General features: G+C 41.7%; 2 pseudogenes; both read left to right on the top strand.

Annotated features, from left to right (window-relative positions):
• Positions 1–7,527: 7,527 nt before the first annotated feature.
• LOC125545545 lies at positions 7,528–8,335 on the top strand (annotated as a pseudogene).
• A 3,229-nt stretch (positions 8,336–11,564) lies between these two features.
• On the top strand, positions 11,565–12,340 carry LOC125547068 (annotated as a pseudogene).
• Positions 12,341–14,447: the final 2,107 nt, after the last annotated feature.

Here is a 14,447-nt window from a genome sequence, read left to right as displayed (position 1 = left end):
CTTCTGCTCTTCAGACTTCAGCGGATCTAAGTTTGAGTGCTTGGGAGAACTGTTGAACTGGAGAAGGAGGGGTGTTGTGTTCTCGTTCGTGCTGACTGCAACCTGCGGATCTACTAATTTGGCCACCTACATCCACATTCAGGTGCATTTGTTCCCTGTTTTAATCTTTTTATGCTGCTTGTTCTTGTTTAGTGAGATGTCCTCTAGAAAGCATTTATCTGGTAGTGCCAAAAGGAAGAGAAAGAAGGAAAAAGATGAAGAGGTAAAATCCCTAAAAGGATCACTTAAGAATTTTTTCAGACCTGCTAGTTCTTCTAGAGATCCCCTGGAATTGGCCATAGTATGTGTTGAAGAACAACCAACTGAAAATACAAATTCTATTGATGATGATATGAATGGCGGTAATAGCAATTCCAGTGAGCAAGAAAATGTAACTCATTCACCAAATTCTGAATCACCGGGTGTTGATAAACAACAACTATTCACTGTTGATATTTTTGATCCATGAAACTAGGATAATCTGGATGATAAGGCTAGAGATATTTTAGTTGAGAAGTGTCCCGTAAGAAATGATGATATTGTGTTCCCTCCAGATAGTAACTCTAGACATTTTTCAAAATCTTATTATTCGAGAAAGTTTAGCAATGGAGAGGTAAATGACAGGAAATGGTTGGTTTACTCTGAACATGCTAGCAAAGTGTACTGCTTTTGTTGCAAGCTTTTCAAATCCCATAGCAACAAGAGTGCGTTAGCAGGTAATGGATTGAGTGATTGGAAGCATCTTAGCGAGAGGCTTAAAGAACATGAAAATGGTGTAGAGCATATTAAAACCATGAACACTTGGAATGAGTTAAAAGTTAGAGTAGCCAAAAATAAAACCATTGGTAAGGATTTGCAACAGCAAATCAATAAGGAGAAAGAACGTTTGAGACAAGTGTTAGTGAGATTAGTAGCCATTGTTAAATATCTTGGTAAACGTAACTTGGCTTTTCATGGATCTAGTGAGAAACTTTACCAACACAATAATGGTAATTTTTTGGCATGTGTAGAGATGATTGCTGAATTTGATCCAATAATGCAAGAACATCTTAGACGAATTCAAAATGATGAAATTTATCATCACTATCTCAGCCACAAAATTCAGAATGAGTTGATTTCTCTATTGGCCTCTAGTGTTACTAGTCTATCTTACACATTATTAAAGAGGCTAAATATTTCTCCATAATTCTTGATTGTACTCCGGATGTTAGCCATCAAGAAAAAATGACCCTAATTATTCGATGTGTTAACATGTCAAATAAGAAAATAAAAATAGAAGAATTTTTTATGGAATTTTTTACAGTGGATGACACTTCTGGTTTGGGTCTTTTTAATGTACTTCTTGATGCAATAGATTCTTCTGGCTTAAATATTGATAATGTAAGGGGCCAAGGCTACAATAACGGTTCCAACATGAAAGGAAATAAACAAGGGGTACAAAGTCGTTTACTTGAAAAAAATCCAAGAGCTCATATATGCCATGTGCGTGTCATAGCCTCAATCTTACTTTGTGTGATATGGCAAGTTCTTGCAGTAAAGCTATATCCTTCTTTGGAATTGTGCAACGAATTTATATTTTATTTTCAAGTTCCACTAAACGATGGAACGTTTTACTTGATCATATTCCTAGTTTAACCGTGAAAGGTTTGTCTAATACTCAGTGGGAGAGTCGAATCAAAAGTGTGAAAGCTATTAGATATCAAGCTCCACAATTAAGGCTAGCTTTGTCCGAGTTATGTAAAATTTGTGATGATGCCAAGTCAAAGAGCGACGCAAATAATTTATTTGATGCACTTGGTAGTTTTGAGTTTTTACTTGGCATGGTTATTTGGCATGATATATTATTTGCTGTAAACATGGTGAGTAAGAAGTTGCAGTCGGCATCTATGTGTGTCGACTCTACCTTGCAGTAAATTGAAGGCGTAATGTAGTTTTTGGATAAGTACAGAGATGAAGGATTTGCATCTTGTTTGACTATCGCCAAAGGTCTTGCAGTTGATATGTGCATAGAACCATCATTTCCAATAAAACGTAATGTTAATAGGAAGAAACAATTTGATGAACCTAATAACGATGAAGAAGTTCTAAAAGCTGAGAAGGCGTTCGAAGTTAATTACTTCTTAGTTCTGGTTGATATTGCAAATGTCTCTCTGAGAACTAGATTCAAAGAACTCAAAGTGTTCAAAAGTATATTGGTTTCTTACTTAGCTCAAAAGACATGAAGTTATTGGATGATGTTGAACTACGCAAATGTTGTGCTAAGTTCGTAGAAACATTTTCACGAAATGGTTCATGCGATGTTGAGTTAGATGATCTTTTTTCCGATTTTTTTTCTTTTTCGAGGGTACGCCAAAGGCGTACCATAGCTTTATAGGAGAAAGAAATTATGTACAAGAGAGTTACAGGGTGGCAAGTTAGAGATCACAAAAGATCCTAACATAGCCAAACATCCACTCCGAAAGACTAACACTAAATCTCACTAACTAAATGATCTCCAAAAGCTCCTGTTGCTATCCAGTTCCTAAGTTCGTCGAAGATCGCCTCGGTCGTGCCCCACTCGTGCAGTATGGCGCGATTTCCAAAAACTCTCCCATTGCGTTGCTTCCATAGACTGCTGCAAATGACCTTACCAGAATCAGGTTTGCCATTGCATGCTATGGAGATTTTTGAGTTTGTTAGAGATATTGACTGTTTTCCAAATGTTTTAATTGCTTATCGAATTCTGTTCACTGTACCAATGACCGTAGCATCAGCGGAGCGTAGCTTTTCAAAGTTGAAATTGTTAAAGAACTATTTGAGGTCAACAATGTCACAAGAAAGATTAAATGGTCTTGCTACTTTATGTATTGAGAAAGATAAGTTGGATGAAATAAATGTTGATGCAATAATCGATGACTTTGCTTCTAGAAGTGTTAGACGAATTTCCAAGTTCTAGTATAAACGTGAATTGCTCAGTTTGCTTTACTATGCCTTGAGCAGGAATGTTTGGAAGAACTAAGTCCGGGTGAAGATTTTTGGAGCGAAGAACATGGCCAATTGGGGAGGATCTAGAAACAAATGTAAGTTCGTGCCTAACTTTTTATCTCATGGTAACACAAAAGATCTAAGTAGCGACCTGTTTTGACAGCAATTTTTGTTTTGCAGGGCAAAATGGAGTCTCCATTAAAATTTAGAAATGCAAGCTTTTGTGGAAAGCGAGCTTCTACATCATTTCATTACTATCATGTTGTAGTTCACTTATCAATAAATAATTTGTACTGTCAGTTTTAGAGTCCAAATTAAGATCATTAGACTATGCTATGTACTGGATATTATTTTGCTTTTGAAATATAAATATTTTGAGCTTTGAAGTAAACACAAGGACCCCTTATTGCTGTCTTGCCCCTGGGCCCCGTATATCTATGGGCCGGCCCTGGGCCTGGGCAGAGCACTAGAAATCCTAGCTAAGAAGAGAGCAGAGCAGGGGACGACAAAGAAGTATGGAAGCATCAAGCATACACAGAGGGAGAGTGCACCGATCTGAGCGCAACGACATACAAGCTGATCACGCCGGCGGCATGGAGACGGCGTCCATGAAGTGGTGGTCGGCGACGAGCCTCTCCAGCCCTTCCGGCGCCAAGCAGACCTCCAGCGAGATGCTCCCTTCCTGCTCCGGCCCCTCAAACACAGTGACCTTCCCGTTTTTCTTGTCACCGGAGCTGCTCCGCACGCCCACCGGCTTAATTCCCCCACCCGAAGTCGTTCCCAAACACGTCGAACCGCGCTAAGCTCGTGGTCACCACAGTGCTGCATTCTTCTCTTTCCCTCACCTATAAATCCATAGTGCGGCTAACAGCTCCGCTTCATCAGTCAGTTCATCACAAACTAAACACTGCATGCAGTTAGCTGCACACTACTTGATGCATGACTCTCTAAACTTCCAGCGAAAGGAATAAGCGACCATGAGGGGTAACCAAGAAGTTGTCGGAGACGATATCTGACGACCATGAGTGACAACATGCATGGCAGCAAAACAAGACGATGCTCAACAGCTTAAGTGCAGGGATGATGTAACGTGCTGAAATTCTGAACAGCGCAGAGCTTAACGTGCTGAAATTCTGAACATTAGTTTCACGTGGGAGACGGTATATGGAATAATACAAGTTTTACAATGTTTTCTTATACTTTGCGCTTTCCGTGGATGTACAAGTGGTGGCTACTGAGCTCAACTTTTAGTTGTCCGTTACATCGATTCTAGTACTAGCTACGTACCTTGTTGTATGTTTCTGAACTTTTAAGAGTTTTGTACTAGCTCCATAGATAATGGGGAATTAATAATGGACTAGCAAACATGTCCATGCTTAACGGGAGAGAAACAAATTACATACTAGCCAAATAAGTATGACTCAATACCCTGATATGTGAGCATCCTCTATTTTAACACAGTGACTCGTCATGTTGCCACTTATCTTTTTTCCCACCCTCGTTGATGATGGATGTGATATTGACATGATTGCAATGTATTTGACATGGTAAATCCCAAGGCAATGAGCTTGCCACTGCATGACACACTTTAAAAACTTCTAAAAACAAATCTGATCGACCACAAACTCGCAATTTTTCGAGTTTTTTATATTTCTAAAATTTGATGGACATTTTTGTCAGATTCAGGAATTTGTTTCGAATACAGGATAATTTTTTCAAAATCATGAACATGGTTTTATTTCTGGATATCTTTTTTCCAAATTGTGATTTTTTTTAATTTGCGAACAATTTTGAAAAATCACTAATATTTTCTGAAACAGTAAAAAATTTATGATTTCCCACATATTTTTTAATTCACAAACATTTTATAATTTCTCGAACATGTTTTAAAAAATTCGCAATATTTTAAAATTTGGAGAAGGAAAAAACAAAAAACAAATGAAAAAATAAATAAATAACAGACAAAAGATGAAATAAAAAAACAGGGGCGCATGCCTGCGGGCTTGCCCATGAGCGCGCACTGGTGGAGGGCATGTGCGTGGCAAATAAGTGGGGGAAAATTATCGGTGCCTTGGAATCGAACCGTGGAGGGCATGTGCGTGGCAAATAAGTGGGGGAAAATTATCGGTGCCTGGGAATCGAACCGTGGTTTCGACTTTCGACATGGAAAGAGATAAGGTCTAGCCACTGGGCTATCTATATGTCTGTGAACTTTATGCTGTATCATCTCATCTCTATAAAAGCACTAATTGCAACGGCGACTTTGAAAAATCCGAATTGTTTTTTGACTTATAGGTGGCACTGGTGAGTAATTTTTGTGAACTTATGGGGTAAGTTACATGACGTACCATCAGAAGCAATAAGTGCTTTATTAGTAGGTATGTATAGATATAGATAGCAGGATATCCCAAGAGAGTACTTCTGAAAGGCTTTGCCGACCAAGCCTTCTCGTGTTCCGTTCAAAATTCTACGGAGATCCGAAGCTCTTGATGCTAGGGTTGGTGTCTCTGTCGTGTGCCATCAACTGGGCAGATTGTTTTTTGTGTAAGCTCGCTTCTTTCAGTTTCTTTTTCTGTTATCGCAGAGAGCCTAATGCATGGATTGGGTTCGTGGTGGCCATCTATACTTCCTGACTGGTTCGTGTCCCGTGCCCATGATCAATCTAGGTCGATGGCTTGTCAGCCAGGGATGCCAAGGATGTGCAGAATGTCACACCAAAAACAGAGGATGTGTAGAATGAACCGGGAGGAGAATGCACCCGTTGCCTTTGTTGGTCTCTTCATCATTGGGTGTAGCAGTGTCGGAAAACAACTCATGTGCGTGTCCAAAAGGATGAGCGTGTGTACATTCTGGTGTGTATTAAATGTCTCCTAAATTCAAACAAGAAATTTTTGTGAAACCTATAATGCCTCCTTCATGGTATCTGTTTATGGAAATTGGGGAAATTCCATTTTGCTCAAAACAAAATGGCTCTAGGGCTTGAGGGAACTGGTCCCTCGGCTATTGATCAAGCTTTTCTTTAGTCCCCTGTTATCAAAACAAATAAATTTGAACCATAACTTGTGATAGCAGATTTACTCCCAACCTTACAAGAAGTGGTATGGCTGATGATGTGGGAGTGGTTCCTCACTCATGAACGCGATGGTATGGCTTAATCATTAAAAAAATGAACAAATCATGGAAATAAAATACAATTGTAACAAAAATCAGGGTGAAGTCGGAGAAAATAGAAAACATGAAGAAAACTTGAGAAATGTTATAGAAAAGTTACAAAAACATCTCAGAATTGGAAATATGAGAAAATAAATCCTGACAGAGTAACCTTAGTATGTACCCTGCACTAATTATTACTCTTTTATGAGCACTTCCGACGGTAATCTTAATATGAGCAAATAAATTATACAAGAATATACAAAATTCATAAGCATTCTCATAAATAATAATCAAGAAAACTCATGAAAAATTCATGAGCATTCACTCAAATCACTATATTCCTGAATTTCCGTGAATTTTCCTCAATATTTTGTGAGTTTTCTGTGCTTTCCTTTTCTTTATCTTGTACTCCCTACATCTCAAAATAAGTGTTGCTGATTTAGTATAAAGTTAGTGCAACTTTGTACTAAATCAACGACATTTATTTCGAGACGTAGGGAGTAAAAGTTCATTTCATAAGGACTCCAATTATTTTCTGTGCTCTTCTAGAACATCTTAGCTTTAGAGAATCAACACGTGGTCGGATGATTAGGAGTCCCACCAGGAATAAAACCCTAGATCATAGAACTTGTATGTCTCATTAAGACGGAATATAAGTTTTAGCGGGAGTCAATGATCCCGTCAACAATAAGACATATGGTGACATTTCGTCAATCTTCAAGTTCCATGATTCTGGTCTTCAGTAGGCATTGCATGAATGTGTGCGTGTAATGGTGGTGTGTATGCATATGCGTCTATGTTGTACTCCGTCTTTCTAAAAAATGTTCCCCCTCATTTTCCATAATGTTTTTCACAAGTCACCTTACACATATGATCGAGCTGCTAACATAGTTAACTCCCTAAGCCTGACTTTCTAGGACAATACAACACTAATTTCATTGGTACGTAAACCTGCTGACCTTGACCTGCCTGCCTGCCGGCCGGCCGCGACTGCATTTCCGCGTCTACAACACTTGAGAAATTGACAGGAAGAATATTATATGCTCTATTGGAGGGATTCTCCCTTTTAAAAGCCCTGCGCCCGCTCAATCTTTGCAGACGGTGGCTTCTGCTTTGGCTGCATCAACTGGTGAGTTTTCCCAAACACCTCCTCTTGTCCAAGAACTAATACTACATGAAATCAACAAAGCAAGTAAACATGTCTTATTATTTGCCTTTCAGAAGGCTGCTTTTTGTAGTGTCTCCATGTCTTGGTATTTGAATCCGAGTTTACAAGTGTTCTTACACATGTTTTGGTCAGGTGGCGTCGGAATTTACAAGCTGCAGGTTTTGGCCAAGCAGAGCTGCTGTTTGTTTCAGTCCATGTTTGCGATGGCTGATGGTACCAAGTTCCTCCTTTTGGCTTTACTCTTGAGCTGCTCATCGTTGTGTTTTGGTTCTGAAGCTGATATCCAGTGCTTGAAATCTGTACATCAATCAGTGATTGATCCCAACAGCGTACTCAAATCCTCGTGGTACTTTGAAACTCCTCTCCCGATTATGCTTACATATGCAGCTTTACTGGTGCGGAATGCTGGTACCCTAGCGAGAACAGGGTTCTGAGTTTACGTCTTGGCAACCTAGGACTTGAAGGCCCATTTCCTCAAGGTCTACAGAATTGTTCAAGCGTGACCGGCCTGGACCTGTCAAACAACAATTTTTCAGGACCAATCCCTCAGGACATTTCACGGCAGGTGCCGTACCTGACATCTCTGGACCTTTGTACAATAGTTTTACGGGTTCAATCCCACAGAATATCTCAAATATGACATATCTGGATATCCTCAACCTTCAGCATAACCAACTCAGCGGTCAAATTCCACCGCAATTCGATTTGCTTATTCGGTTAACCGCATTCAATGTTGCGGAGAACTTGTTATCAGGGCCTATTCCTTCTTTGCTACAGAACTTTTCGGCTTCGAAATTTGCTGGTAACCAAGGGCTTTGCGGTGCACCATTGGATGATTGTCCCCCCTCGAGGAGGAGATGGAGGCCGGTACGAATCAGGCTGCACAGGCTCAACGACCAGTCGAACATAGGAGCGGCCGTCGGATTCGTCGTGGGGTTTGTGGTGGCCTTCTACTTCCCGCACTTGTTCGTCTGCTCCAAGAGGTTCGGTGCCTACATCGTCCGCATATGATTCACTTGTTCTTCTGAAACTTTGTCTGCCATAGCTTCCGGAGGCCAAATGAGCACTTCCGGTAGTAAATCTTTTTTAGATTGTTCCCTACAGTAATGCTTATCTTAATTCACATGATATGTAGGCGGGTTGGCCATTCATGACCTTGAGGTTAAGAATAGGGCCCTCCTTGGCAAATGGTTGTTTAAATTACTGACGGAAGATGGTGTATGGCAAACCCTTCTAAGGAGGAAATATGTGGGTTTCAAAGCGGTATCCCAAGTATACTGGAAGCCTGGGGATTCACACTTTTGGGCGGGTGTATTGACTACGAAGAGATATTTTTTCTGCTCTGGATCCTTCTCAATTAAGGAAGGCTCGAAAATTAGATTCTGGGAGGATAGGTGGCTAGGAGATGCCACACTGCGGGAACAATATCCGGCTCTATACAACATTGTGCGCCACAAGGGTGATACTAATGAAATCATTTCCACCAAATGTGACGTTCAAAAGAGATTTAATTGGACCCAGACTCCAATCGCGGAACATCCTAGAGCAGTTGTCCACGGTGCAATTGTCACATGGGTCTGATGTTTTCCGATGGAACCTCCATGGGAATGGACAATTCTCAGTGGAATCAATGTATAGAGCGTTAATCCAGTCTGATGTGTCAGTTGATAATAATAAGAAGACCTGGAAGATGAAGATACCTTTTAAGAATAAAATATTTGCATGGTATCTTCGTCGCGGAGTCATTCTTATTAAAGATAACCTTATTAAGAGGAATTGGCATGGAAGTGCGCAATGTGTCTTTTGTCACCATGATGAGATAATAAAATATTTATTCTTCCAATGCAAATTGGCTCGTTCTATATGGTCAGTCATCCAAATAGCTTCTGGCTTGTATCCTCCTTGTAGTGTTGCTAATGTATTTGGCAACTGGTTGAATGAGATTGATCACAAGTTTAGAACTCTTCTCGGGGTGGGAGCGCTTGCCGTTATTTGGTCGCTTTGGCTATGTAAAAACGATAAGGTTTTTGATGATAAAAGTACTTCTCTGATGCAGGTTATCTACGGATGTACCGGGACTCTTCGTTTATGGTCCTCTCTATAACGCGTGGAGAATCGAGACCTGTTTACGGAGGTGTGTACATGATTGGAGGCTACGATGAGAGGTACTTTTACCCAACATGTATGGCAGCATGATCTTAAGATTGCCCCCCTACGCTTTAGGCGTTATACAGACTCTGTGTCTCTTTTTATTTCGCCTTTTTATTTTTCATTTGTATAAGAGGATCTTATTTGGCTGTGTGCGTCTTAATTATACAGAGCCAGTGTAATACTTAAATCTTTTAAGTAATATAAAGCACCCTTTTTCGAAAATGTATGCCTGGCAACTAGCAACTGCCGGTGCTTGTTAATGCATATATTTTTTTCTTTTTTTTTGCGGTTGAATGCATACTATTTCAACTCTTCTAGAGAGAGGCGAGGCATCAACTGGCCGTGATTATTTATGTACCCTGTCCACATTTCTAAAGGAACGCATACAAGGCAGCTCCGGCTAGCCTATGAAATCTGCACTTCTGTAGTGCTTTTCTCCCCATTCCCATGCATGCCGATCGTCTTTGTAATGGCAGACAGTACGGATCCAGTTCCTCCTGAGACTCATGAAAGGCTTCGCTCACGAAGAGGACACCTTCGCGTGTTCCGGTGAAAATTCTAGGGAGACCGGAGGCTCTTGACGCCGGGTTGGTCCCTCTGCCAGTGTGCCATCAACAGAGCCGATTGGTTTCTGTGGAAGCTCCCTTCTTTCAGTTTGGTTTTCTGTTATTGTGGAGATCCTGATGCATGGATGGGGTTCATCCGTTCATGATAGGCTGATGGCTATGATCCATGCATCTATGTCGACGGCTTCTCAACCAGGGAAGGGATGCCAAGGATGTGCAGATTTTTTTTTAGAAAAAGAAGAATGACCCCCGGCCAAGGATGTGCAGAATGTCTCGCAAAAAAAAGAATGTGCAGAATAAACTAGCAGGAGAATGCACCTGCTGTCTTTGTTGGTCTGTTCATCATTGGGTGGTAACAATGTCGGAAAACAACTCATATGCGTGTCCAAAAGGATGAGCTTGTGTACATTCTGGTGTGTATTGAAAATGTCTCCTGAATTCAAACAAGAAAACTTTGTGAAAATGGCTCCAGGGCTTGAGGGAAGGCCCTGATTGGATTGTCATATTCCCTTTAAATACAGCTGTAAAAATTACAGGTCTCGGCTCATTGTCTGGTTTCCAACCGAAAATTGCTGAGCGGCTGGTAAGATACAAGTGTAAAATAAACACCCCGTAATTAGTTACCGTGAATCCAAGCGCGGCCTAAGATGGAATATTATTTCAGTGGGAGTCCGACATTCCGTCGACAACGAGACACATCTGGTGATTTTTCATCAATCTTGAAGCTCCGTCATTCTGGTCTTAAGTAGGCACTGCATGAGTGTGTGCGCCATGCGTCGTCCTCCATCTTTTTAAAATGCATTCCTCCCATTTTTTTAGAATGCTTTCTGGAAATCACCGTACACCATATAATTGAAATCCTAACATAATTAACTCCCTAAACCTAGACCTTCTGTAAGCCAACATAGCACTATTCCTTGTTAAATTACCTGCTTGCCGGCCAGCCGGCCGGCCGACCGCCCGCGACTGAATTTCTATTGCCTTGGTGCAATGTGCTGCTGTCAACAAGACTTTAGACTTTAACAGGAAAAATATTATTTCCTCTGTTGGAGGGACTCTCCGTTTTAAACGTGTTGCTCCTGTTCAATCTTTGCAGGCGGTGGCCTCTCCTTTGGCTGCATCAACTGATGAGTTTTTCGAAACACATCATCTTGTAGTACTTGAAATCAACAAAGCAAGTAAACATGTCTTCTTATTTTCCTTTCTGAAGGCTGCTTTGTAGTGTCTCCATGTATTGGTCTGGTTTATTTCAATCCGAATTTATAAGCCACCTTTGTTTTTTCCCTCTTTATAGGGCTTGTTGAGCTGTGCCCTCAGCAAAACCCTTCTGTACTTCGTGTGTGTTCGTGTGTGCGTTGACTTGTGTGTGTTGTGAACTTGGTTTGGACCTTGTGATTGTGGTGGTTTGCTTTATCTATAAAGAGGGGCAAAAGCCTTTTTCGGTTAAGTGTTCTTACACATGTTTTGGTCAGGTGGCACCCGCCTTGGAATTGACAAGTTGCAGCTTTTGGCCTGGCAGAGCCATGGCTGAGGATACCAAGTTCCTCCTTTTGTTTCTCCTCTTGAACAGCTCAACATTGTGTTTTAGTACTGATCATGATATCCAGTGTCTCAAGCCTGTGCAACAATCAATGATTGATCCCTTGGGCATACTCAAATCCTCTTGGAACTTCAGAAATAACACCGACGGTTACATATGCCACTTTACTGGTGTGGAATGGCACCCCGACGAAAACAGGGTTCTCTCTCTGCGACTCGGCAACCTAGGACTTGAAGGCCCATTTCCCCAAGGTCTTCAAAATCGCACAAGCATGAGTGGCTTGGACCTGTTGTATAACAACTTTTCAGGACCCATTCCCTCTCGTATTGCACATCAGATACCGTATGTGACATCTCTGAATCTCTCATACAATAACTTTTCAAGTGAAATCCCAGAGAGTATGGCAAATTTGGCATACGTGAACATGGTTAACCTTCAACATAACCAACTCGGAGGTCAAATTCCAGAGCGCTTCAGCATGCTCGGTCGGTTAACCTTGTCAATGTTGCAGACAATTTGCTATCAGGGCCTATCACCACTTTTGCACGGGACTTCTCGCCTTTATACTTTGCTGGTAACCAGGACCTTTGCGGTGCACCATTGGACGAGTGCCCCAGGAGTCGAAGATGGATGCTGCGCAGGATCAACGGCGAGTCCAGTATCGGAGCGGCTGTCGGGTTCGTCCTAGGGTTCGTGGTGGCCTTCTACTTCCACTTGTACTACTGTGAGAGGCTCCTTCCTTATGTCTTACGCACATGATCCACCTGTTCTAGAACTTTTGTCCGTCATGAACAACCAGGGGCCAAATTAGCACTTCGAACTACAAGTTTAGGTTGGTTTCTGTTTCTGCATGAACAACTTACTTAGCTTTTCTTCAAGTGTGGGTGTGATACGTCCATTTTGCATCATGCTTTTATATCAATATTTATTGCATTATGGGCTGTTATTACACATTATGTCACAATACTTATGCCTATTCTCTCTTATTTTACAAGGTTTACATAAAGAAGGAGAATGCCGGCAGCTGGGATTCTGGCTGGAAAAGGAGCAAATATTAGAGACCTATTCTGCACAGCTCCAAAAGTCTTGAAACTTCACGGATGATGTTTTCCGAATATATAAAAAACATTGAGCTCAAGAACTTCACCAGGGGGGCCACACCCTGCCCACGAGGGTGGGGGCGCGCCCTACCCCCTGGGCGCACCCCCTACCTCGTGGGCCCCCTGGTGGCCCTTCGGTGACCATCTTCTACTATATGGACTCTTTCGATGGGAAAAAAATCATAAGCCATCTTCTCGGACGAAAAACCGCCGCACGAGGCGGAACCTTGGCGGAACCAATCTAGGGTTCTGGCGGGGCTGTTCTGCCGGGGAAACTTCTCTCCCGGAGGGGAAAATCATCGCCATCGTCATCACCAACGCTCCTCTCATCGGGAGAGGGCAATCTCCATCAACATTTTCATCAGCACCATCTCATCTCAAAACCCTAGTTCATCTCTTGTATCCAATTCTTGTCTCCAAGTCCGGGATTGGTCCTAGTAGGTTGCTAGTAGTGTTAATTACTCCTTGTAGTTGATGCTAGTTGGTTTAATTGGTGGAAGATCATATGTTCAGATCCTATATGCATATTAATACCCCCCTGATTATGAACATGTTTATGCTTTGTGAGTAGTTACTTTTGTTCCCGAGGATATGGGAGAAGTCTTGCTATTATTAGTCATGTGAATTTGGTATTCGTTCGATATTTTGATGAGATGTATGTTGTCTCTTCTCTAGTGGTGTTATGTGAACGTCGACTACATGACACTTCACCATTGTTTGGGCCTAGAGGAAGGCATTGGGAAGTAATAAGTAGATGATGGGTTGCTAGAGTGACAGAAGTTTAAACCCTAGTTTATGCGTTGCTTCGTAAGGGCTGATTTGGATCCATATGTTTCATGCTATGGTTAGGTTTACCTTAATACTTTTGTTGTATTTGCGGATGCTTGCAATAGAGGTTAATAATAAGTGGGATGTTTGTCCAAGTAAGGGATGCACCCAAGCACCGGTCCACCCACGTACCAAATTATCAAAGTACCGTACGCGAATCATATGAGCGTGATGAAAACTAGCTTGACGATATTCCCATGTGTCCTCGGGAGCGCTTTACATCATATAAGAGTTTGTCCAGGCTTGTCCTTTACTACAAAAAGGATTGGGCCACCTTGCTGCACCTTATTTACTTTTGTTACTTGTTGCTCGTTACAAATTATCCTATCACAAAACTATCTGTTACCACTTATTTCAGTACTTGTAGAGAATACCTTGCTGGAAACCGCTTATCATTTCCTTCTGCTCCTCGTTGGGTTCGACACTCTTACTTATCGAAAGGACTACGATAGATCCCCTATACTTGTGGGTCATCAGGGTGTTTTGGTTGTAATGTGTATTTCAACTCTTCTAGAATAATTATTTCAACATTCAGCATAACCAACTTATGGAACGATTTACTAGCCGTTTCTGCGATCCGATAAGCTAGATCAGTTAACTACATTCTGTTCACACACGAACACGTCAACGTGTACCCTCGACATCGAGCGCAATACACAAGACACGTAGCCGAAGGAGGCTCACCGGAAGCGCGATACACATGACAATACAACGAACTCTTTTGAAGACCCGAAACCCCATGCGGCCAGGAGAGACCTCGTCTGGACGCACGGCGGTGATGGGCTGCCCTAGGTCGGTTCACCCGCACCTAGGACTTCGTAGATCGAAGCTCTCCAAAGCAAAGAACACTGATGAATGAGAAGCATTAAACTAGGGTAGGAGATGAAAGTTTGTAGATGGGTTTTGTGATTCTGTGTTGTTCAATCAACCGTCACCCC

Source organism: Triticum urartu, chromosome 3 (genome assembly GCF_003073215.2).
Source record: "Triticum urartu cultivar G1812 chromosome 3, Tu2.1, whole genome shotgun sequence".
Taxonomy (NCBI): domain Eukaryota; kingdom Viridiplantae; phylum Streptophyta; class Magnoliopsida; order Poales; family Poaceae; genus Triticum; species Triticum urartu.
The sequence above is the reverse complement of the archived record's forward strand: the minus strand, read 5'-3'. Positions and strand labels throughout refer to the sequence as shown.